General features: G+C 38.7%; 1 long non-coding RNA gene across 2 annotated transcripts; it reads left to right on the plus strand.

Annotated features, from left to right (window-relative positions):
* The first annotated feature begins 2279 nt into the window (after positions 1-2279).
* Positions 2280-4435, plus strand: LOC141399301 (uncharacterized). 2 transcript variants are annotated; one of them, XR_012411808.1, is made up of 4 exons: positions 2282-2652; positions 2713-2947; positions 3006-3608; positions 3912-4435. It is a non-coding gene; the product is annotated as an uncharacterized lncRNA (long non-coding RNA). The 2 variants fall into 2 exon arrangements; XR_012411807.1 differs by having other exon boundaries at positions 2280-2652; positions 3006-4435.
* Positions 4436-9832: the final 5397 nt, after the last annotated feature.

A 9832-nucleotide genomic window follows, 5' to 3' on the forward strand; every position in this document is an offset into this window, starting at 1 on the left:
ATTTAAGTGCATCGTCAGAATAACTCAAATAAAAAAATGGAAAAGTGGGATGTACGCCAACCATCACATTCCGACCCCTGAATAATATCCGACCATTACCAAAAACAATAGGTTTTTTCCTCTGTGGGACCCCCATTAACACCCAAGATTTCGTGACGATCCAATCAAAATTACGACGTGTAGCGTGATTACAAACAATTAAAAAATAGGATGTATTACCGACTATTGCGATATCTCCGGTATTTGGCCATATACGCCAACATGCTTTACATCATTGTAAAGGTGGGATTTTCTACTTTCATAGTCGGACTTTGCTTTTGGAAGGTCCCCAACCAATGCTGTGATATTCGTCATTATTATTAAAATGGCAAAAATTAAAAGTTGTGTTTTATTAGCGGCTATTGCGATATCTTCGTTGTTTAACCACCTACGAAAACCTACTTTACATCGCTAAAAAGGTGATATTTTCTACTTCCATTGTCAGGTTTTGCTTTTGGTATATCCCCTATAGAAGCTGATATATTCGGTTTGGAAAAAAACAATGACTTTTAATCAAAATAATTCCGACCCCTAAATATTATCCGACCATCACCAAAATCAATAGGCTTCTTCCACTCAGGGACCCCCATCAACACCCAAAATTTGGTGACGATCCGATCAAAATTACGATCTGTAGCGTGATTTCCTTAAAAGTGGAAAATTGGATGTATTACCGACTATTCTGATATCTGCGTTATTTGGCCTTCTACGCTAACCTACTTTGCATCATTGTAAAGACAGAATTTTCTACTTTCATAGCACGGCTTTGTTTTTGGAAAGTCCCCAACAAAAGCTGTGTTATTTGTCATTATAATTAAAATTGAATAAATGAAAAGTTGGGTTTTATTTCCGACTATTGCGATATCTTCGTTGTTTGACCACCTACGAAAACCTACTTTACATCGTTAAAAATGTGATATTTTCTACTTTCATGTATTACCGACTATTGCAATATCTCCGTTATTCGGTCACCTACGCCGACCTAGTTTGCATCATTGTAAAGATGGGATCTTCTACTTTCATAGTCAGGCTTTGCTTTTGAAAAGTCCCCAACCAAAGCTGTGATATTCGTCATTATAATTAAAATCGCAAGAATGAAAATTTGGGTTTTATTTGCGACTATTGTAATATCTTCTTTGTTTGATCACCTACTTTACATCATTAAGGTAAGGTCACACTAGGCAAATATTTGCTCCAGCGACCGGCATTGTGCGCTTACTGAGAACAAGTGAGCATAAATTCAATGTATTACTAACACCCACTTGATCTCAGTAAACGCACAATGCCGTTCGCTGGAGCAAATATTTGCCTAATGTAACTCTACCTTTAGAAAGGTGATATTTTCTACTTTAATTGTCTGGTCTTGCTTTTGGTATACCCCATAAAGAAGCTGAGATATTAGCTTTGGAAAAAAACGTTGTCTTTTTATCCACATAAGTTTTTTGCGTATTCCGACCCCTGAATATTATCCGACCATCACCAAAATCAATAGGCTTCTTCTCCTCCGGGACCCTCATCAACACCCAAAATTTCGTTACGATCCGATCAAAATTGCGACCTGTAGCGTGATTACAAGGTTTAGATGGACAGACGGACGGACACACATAGCCAGATCGACTCAGCTCGTCGATACATTCATTTTGGTATATATAAGTATGGGTCTACGACCATTATTTCGATGCGTTACAAACTTTTTGGGCAAAACCAACTTATAATACCCTCCCCACATAGTGGTGTAGGGTATAACAAAGAACTATAATCACCCTTATTACGGTTGGCGTAGTCGTAGACGTTCAAGTGACGTAGACGTTGTCGTAGGCGTAGACGTAGGCGTAAGATACATTTTTATATGATGAAAAATTGTATACAACGAAATTTTTTGTCTTTTGTAGCATTTTATATCCTAAAAAAATCGAAAGAAATACATTTGTAATTCCCAAAACGAATTTCATGGTTTAAATACAACATTTTTTTTTTTTGATACGACAAATCGGTATTACGTTTGGCGTATCACGACAAATTGGTATTACGTATGACGTTGAAATACGAGGAAAGAATCGTGACCGATTTTGTAAACGACAGCATATAAAAATAAAAACAAATTAATTTCAAAAGAATTTTTTGGCAATGGTGTAGAGGCGCTTGTGATGTATTTCCGTTTCCTTAATTGTGTTCGTTTTCGCTTCAACGCATACATAGACATTTGATGGTAATGCAGTTTATGTTACCAAAGTCATCCATAAGATATGCTTTAGATAGCTGAATTTGGTTGGAAATAGATAATTGAGCCTAATTGTTCTTGGTTATAGTTTTGTTTCTTTCTTTGGTAGACATTTTGGAGATCGTTGTATTTCGTGCTCTTATTTATTGAATATTGATTTTTATGCCATTGGAATATTTCCGAGGATAGGAATAGAGGGTGTCAGGAGGCCATCTTCCTCATTTTTGCTTGGTCATTTAACAGTGAAAGTCTTGTGCATTGTGTTCATTGAATTTTCGAATAAATGTTCATCTGTTTGAAGCTTTGTTGTTGACAAACCGAGATAATAATTGATTTTATTTGAAATTAATGAGCTTCACCTTTTCATATGAACAAGCTTAATTGATAAACGTGTAAGTGGAGTTTGAAATACATGGGAATATACATGTTATAAAGAAAGTATAATTTTCTAGTGATTCCCAAGCTGAATTCTTTTGTTTTGCTTCTGCCAACTTGACCGCCGTTTCGCTGGAGTGCATACTCATCTTGATGTGCTAAATTCTGATCAAATTGAAATTACAAATTACACATAGTTTGATTGTTGCAAATTCTTTTGATAACCTCTGTATGTGCATACTTTTGTGTTATGTGCATGAGCATTGATGTACCCTATTTGGTCACTGTTTGGATTGGTTTTGTGTCGACAAGGTGAATATCGTAAATTGGACTCTCTCAAATGTATATTTCTCATTGTAATAATTTCCAGTTTTGTCATTAGATCAGTCAATACCCTTCGCAACACTAATAACAAGTTGGATAGTGAGTTCTCGCAGCCAAGATAATTCTGCATGATTCAGTACAGTCGTGGTTTTCTGTGTGGTCGCCCAACTTGTAATTCTAATTTCGTGGAGCTCGATTCATACCGGGAAAACACCCTTAAAGTTGTGTTCTGAAGGAGCAGATTTAATTTGCAGTGTCAAGTGTCCGCAGTGGAAGATAAAAACCTGGCGTATTTTTACTGGGAAAAAATTAATATCCTCAACAGTTCATCATTGCTAAATTGTTATTTTATAATTTCTGGCTAGTTAAGGTAGTGTGTGTGTACGAAAGAACTTCCATTTAGTGAAAGAAGAGGAAGAGAGCAAGCGATACTATAAATTCCGATAATTCAAATGCAAATATACAAGCAGAATCGATTGTGGTATTTGAACAAAAGTAAGAATTGTCCAGAAAATATTAAGAGTTCAAACATTATATGCCTTGAAGTATATTTTTTGTGCGTATATCAAGCTAACCTCAAAAAGCGTCATCATTATATTCACCAGGCATCTACCAATGAAAGGCCTTTCATCGAGGGAGCCCGAATAACGTAAGTTAATATTGTTCTCTTAATACTCATTTTTTATTGCGGGACAATCAATTTACTTCTCCTTTGTTTTGGTCTCAAATTATTTGGAAAGACTTGGTTTCTTTTACCGACACTAATCTAGTACCGTTATTCTATGAGAGAGATTGATTGTTCCCCAAAATAATTATTAATTTTGTTCAAACTACATATATATAAAAAAACTTAAATTATTTTTTTTGGTTAAGTTGAAAATATTTGCATTATCCTTTTCCCGGAAAGAAGGCTGACATTTTCTTTTTGAATGCTGCCATTGTATTTTTATAGGCATTACCAACCTGCGGTATGCTGTTGATGGCAACAGTTTGAAAATCATTGCCATAGTCCAGAGCGCATTCGAACAGAAACTGTTATACCTAGTGTTATTATCAAATTTGCTCTGAGAATTGGGTCGCCCATAATCTCTAAACATAGTTGTTTTTTTTTGTTCTCCCTTTGGAACTTATTTTGTCTAGTCTTTTTGTGCTTCTCCACCATTTATTTTTTGTTCCAATTTGTTAATATATTTTACCAGGTCATTGACCTAGCTTAAGCACCAGCTGTTACAGTTTTACAGTCACCTTTAGATTCTGTGCTGAAACGTACACACATATTCTTCAATTGAATATTAGTTAATCCTAGCTTTATATATATTTTTGTATTATGTCTAAAATTAGGAAGATGATTATTTTTAGATTGGCTTATTATAATTCAAAATCTGCTTCGTCTTGAACAATCACCATATTTACCGTATGAGGTTAAAAAAATGTTATTTTTTTGTAATTTAGTCATTAAATCAAAAATGAACTGAATCTCTACTTTTGTTTGACTTAACAAGGGACCAAGGGTTGGTGTAAGGGGGTACGGAATATGGGTTACCTTGGAATGTACAGTGGGCACCCGGTAACATGGTTGGGTGGGCAGTCGTTTGTGCAGCTTCATCAGCACAACGCAAATCAAGCTTTAGAGAATTAAAAATGCTTCCATCTTCTCATCTAAAAACAAATGCATGCTTTAACAATCTATTAAAATGTTTACTGTAGCAAATCTCCCACAGACTGTGGTAAGATCCCAATCCCACCGACGAGCTATAAGGCCGAGTATATGAGCATGCCACCGCCACTTTGTTCTGTGCTAGGAGTTGTACGAGGCTCATTCATGACCTCGTAAGGAAAAAAAAAATCTTTTGTTGCATGCTACATAAATAATTTTTGGCGCCCAACGTGGGGCCCGAGTGAGTTGAAATCATCTGTGGTCTATTTCAAATAGCAAAATAGCCTAATATAATGTATATTGTGTTACATCACTTGGTTCCAATTTCTTTCTTTATTTCCTTCTGTACTGAATTCTTTCGTCTTTCATATGTGGGGAAAACTTAGTATCCTTGGAACTTACAATTCATATAAGTCGTAGTACCGATGAATGTAACCAGATACGGTTATCCTTCTTCCTTATTAACTTCTTGAGAACTTGTTTTTAATTTTCTTTATTGATGGAAATCAGTTTTTCGGAACTACAGTTCTATAATTGACCTCATAAGGGAATTTATTGACATTTTTTCTATTTTTTACGATTTGGAAAATGTAAATGTTGTAGTGGATGTTTACTTCCAGTCTAAATTGACTTTCTTTACTATACTTTTTCGCATTTCTGGGAACACATTTTTTTCTTTAAAGCTTTTTTTAACCCCTACTAATCTTTGGTTACCTTTAATAGTCAAACATACACACGCATTTATTTCGAATTTGGAAATTATTTCAGAAGTTTTGTAAAGATATTATAGATTTTGTCGTTGTTGTGAATCCGTCCTGTTATTAGAGTTGAAATTGTTCAGCGTTTCGACAGATTTACTTTGAAATAATTGTAGTCGTTGTCATATTTCTTGTCCTTAGTCAAGATGCCACTGACTAGAAGCGACGAAAACATACCTGCTGCATTAGCGGCTGAAGGAAACGAAACTATTTGTGGAGTTTGTAAAGGAAATATTGTGGATAAATCTAGCATGACTGAGTCTATCTGCAGACATTTATTTCATAGAGTCTGCATTTCCAATTATGTCAGAACTAATACGAATTGCCCTGTTTGTAACACTAGGATTTTGAAAGATAATTCTGCATCTACGTCACAGCAATCGAAGAAGAAGCCTACTTCACCTATGACAACAAGATCGTCATCAAAAGCGAAAACTTTTGATTCGAACAGGACAACTGAGTCCAATTCATCAACGGAAAATCAACAATCTTCTGAAGAGAGTCGTCCTCAAGCTGGAAATATGACATCTGAAGCGACCTCGGCGATGTCAAATGTTAATTTGAATAGCATAGAAGATGTGTTGACAAGAACGTTAGCTAAGCAGCAATCTCAATTTTTGTGCAATTTGACTGGTCAGATTTCAATGTTAGTTGAAGAGAGTTTAAGGTCGAATTTGTCTCGTTTGAACTCGAATCCTAATCCTAATCCTCTTTCGTCGTCGCCTAACATGAATAGAGTACCTGTAATGCAGACTCTACCAGATGTAGAACAAAGGACTCTTGAGCAATTGCTTGGGTTACCACCTTCTTCTGGGAATGCTGGTGCGAATCACAATAGCTCGTCCACAAGTAGGAACTTAGGAAATCGGTCTCATTCGAATGCCCCTTCCACTGTAAATGATTTACTTTTTAGACCTGACAAAGTGAGTCAAATCATGTTTAATTGGAAGTTAAAGTTTAGTGGAGGATCTAACTGTTTACCGGTGGATGCTTTCATATACAGGGTCGAAGCTTTAACTAACCAAACATTAAACGGCAATTTTGAAATATTATGTGGTAACGCTTCTGCACTCTTTGAGGGCAAAGCAAATGACTGGTTTTGGCGTTTTCACAAAACCGTCAACAATGTCACCTGGCCTGAATTATGTCTTGCGTTGAAACGCCAGTACAAGGACTCTCGAACCGATGTCGACTACAGGGAAATGATCCGAGATCGTCGTCAAAAGCCGAACGAGTCCTTTGATTCATTTTATGAGTCTGTTATAGATCTCGTGGATAGGCTCGATCAGCCCTTAAATGAAGCCACTTTGGTGGAGATTCTGAGAAGAAACCTCTTGCCTGACATACAGCACGAGATCTTGAATATGACCATTACCTCTATTGGTCAGCTCCGTGAGGTATGTCGGCGCAGAGAGTTCTTTATGCTGGATGTTCACCGAAAGCATGGTGTATCCACTAATAGAATGGGAAATTGGCAAAAACGCTTATCGGAGATTGGGATGGAGACAGGGCAACCCCCTGAAATGCTGACACCTGATGATGACGTTTCTGAGATAAGTCTGACGTGTTGGAATTGTCACAAAGTGGGACATAGATACCAAGATTGTCTGGCAGAAAGATCCGTCTTCTGCTATGGGTGTGGGGCTCCCCAAACATATAAGCCCAATTGTCGCAAATGCAGTGGAGGTTCAAAAAACTTCACAGCGACCGCACCAAAGGGTGCAGTGAATTCCACAGGGAGTCACAACCCGGAAATGAAATAAATCACACCTCTCATACTACCCCGCATGATGATAACTGCATTGAATCTGGACGTGACTTCAATTTACCTGAAAATGATAAGATGCAACAGAACGCAGCTAAGTTAGGAAACGAGAATGCTGTTGAAAAGCTTAAAATACTGTCTAAACCTGATTCTTTACAAAGAAGCGGCCCATGTCCGCTCATACCCTTTCATGAGCGTCTGCAAAATTACTACAGAGTAAGGGATAGAATCTTTGGAGAACACCATAAGCCTAGCAGGTCAAGTCGGAGAATTAAGGATTTTTGGCGCAATGTAAAATCAATAAAGAAATGTTTTTCGGTATCTGTTCTCGATAGGAGAGGTGATATACGTCCTTACGCGGAAGTCGAGTTGCTGGGGAAAACTATACATGGCCTACTGGACACAGGAGCCTCGGTTACTTGCCTAGGGGCCCAAGCAGCTACCGATTTTTTGTCATCAAACGAACCTTATGCATCATTGAATACGACTGTCAGAACTGCCGATGGGAAATCGCAGCGAGTCGTTGGTTATATACAAACTGAGATTTCTTTTCGTGGAAGAAGCTCCAGCATTCGAATCTTTGTTGTGCCAAGTTTGTCTCAGAACCTGATATTGGGCATAGACTTTTGGCGTCTTTTCGACCTACTCCCTTGTTCCCTGTTGCCTATCGTAGACCATATTTATCCATATAATAGTATTAGTGAAGTTCTTGGAGATAAACCTCTCTCACCTCGACAGATGACCGACATGCAAAGAGTCATTAGCTTATTTCCCTCTTTTGCCAAGGAAGGCTTGGGCAAAACGAATATTCTATGCCATATTATTGACACTGGGGATGCCAGGCCAGTGAAACAGAGGCACTTTCCTGTTTCGCCGGCCATAGAAAAACTAATCTACGACGAGCTTGACAGGATGATCGCGATGGGGGTTATAGAGGAATCTGCGAGTGCCTGGTCATCCCCTGTGGTATTACACAGAAAACCAGGTAAAAACCGTCTCTGCCTTGATAGCAGAAAACTCAATTCCTTGACAATTGGTGATGCCTATCCGCTCCCCCATATTGATGGGATACTTAGTCGCCTTCCCAAGGCCGAATATATTAGCAGCATTGACCTCAAGGATGCCTTTTGGCAGATACCACTTGAGGAGTCATCGAAAGGTAAGACAGCATTCACGGTGCCTGGGAGACCGTTGTATCATTTCAAGGTCATGCCCTTTGGTCTCTGCAATGCCCCGCAGACCATGTGCCGGCTTATGGACCGGGTGATACCAGCGGCTCTCAGGACCGAAGTGTTTGTCTACCTGGATGACCTTCTCGTGGTATCTGCCACCTTTGAGCGCCATATTGAAGTGCTGTCAGAAGTTGCTAAGTGTTTGCGTCTGGCTGGGTTAACCATAAATGTCGAAAAAAGTAAATTTTGCGTCAAGGAAGTTCGTTATCTTGGGCATGTTGTAGGAAATGGTGTCATCCAAACTGACCCGGATAAGGTTGCGGCCATAGTTGACTTTCCAATACCCAGATCTGTGAAACAGATCCGTCGCTTTCTGGGAATGTCGGGTTGGTACAGGAAGTTTATTAGGAACTACGCTGCTCTTTCTGCCCCTTTAACAGATTTGACAAAAGCTAATCGAAGATTTTCGTGGAATGATGAAGCCCAAAAAGCCTTTGATACTTTAAAGTCCATCTTATGCTCAGCTCCTGTTTTGCATAGTTCCGATTTTTCACAGCCATTTTATATTCACTGTGATGCTAGCAAAACAGGGATAGGAGCTGTGTTGGTGCAAAAAAATGCGGAGGGTGATGAGTTTCCGATAGCATTTATGTCTAAGAAACTCAACCAAGCCCAACGCAATTACAGTGTCACCGAACAAGAATGTTTGGCAGCAATGCTAAGCATTAAAAAATTTCGAGCTTATGTCGAGGGGCATGAGTTCACGGTGATAACGGATCATGCTTCGTTAAAATGGCTCATGTCCCAAAGCGACTTAAGTACAAGGCTGGCAAGATGGGCTTTAAAGCTTCAGGGGTTTCGCTTCAAGATTGAGCATCGTAAGGGCACGCAGAATGTAGTTCCTGATACGCTCTCCCGTATCAGCTCCGACAGTTTGTCAGATGTTGATGGCCTCTGTGTGTTGGATAATGAACAAGGAGTGTTTATAGACTTGAATTCGCCGTATTTCCAGTCGGAAAAATACAAAGAGTTGCTGGAAAAGGTTCAGAATAATAGTAATGGTATCCCTGATGTGAAAGTTGTTGATGGGTTCTTGTACCGTAGGATGGAACATGCCACGGGAGAGCAAACCACTGATGACTTGGCTTGGAAACTTTGGGTCCCAGTGGAGTTGGTGCCAGATTTGCTGAGAAAGCACCATGATGATCCGCTTTCTTCACATTCAGGTATAAATAAGACTCTTGAGAGATTGAGAAGGTACTATTTCTGGCCTAATATGGTTAATGACGTAAAGAACTACATTAATTCGTGTGATACGTGTAAAGCCACAAAGCATCCAAACTACGTTATGAGACCTCCTATGGGTAAAACTGGGGAAACTCATAGATTCTTTCAGAAGTTGTTTATCGACTTCCTAGGTCCTTATCCACGATCTAGGACTGGCTCAGTTGGAATTTTCGTTGTACTGGATCACTTTTCCAAATTCTGCTTTCTTCATCCGGTGAAGAAATTTACGGCTGA

This window comes from Musca autumnalis, unplaced genomic scaffold (assembly GCF_047663935.1).
Source record: "Musca autumnalis isolate F117 unplaced genomic scaffold, ASM4766393v1 scaffold_3, whole genome shotgun sequence".
Lineage (NCBI taxonomy): Eukaryota > Metazoa > Arthropoda > Insecta > Diptera > Muscidae > Musca > Musca autumnalis.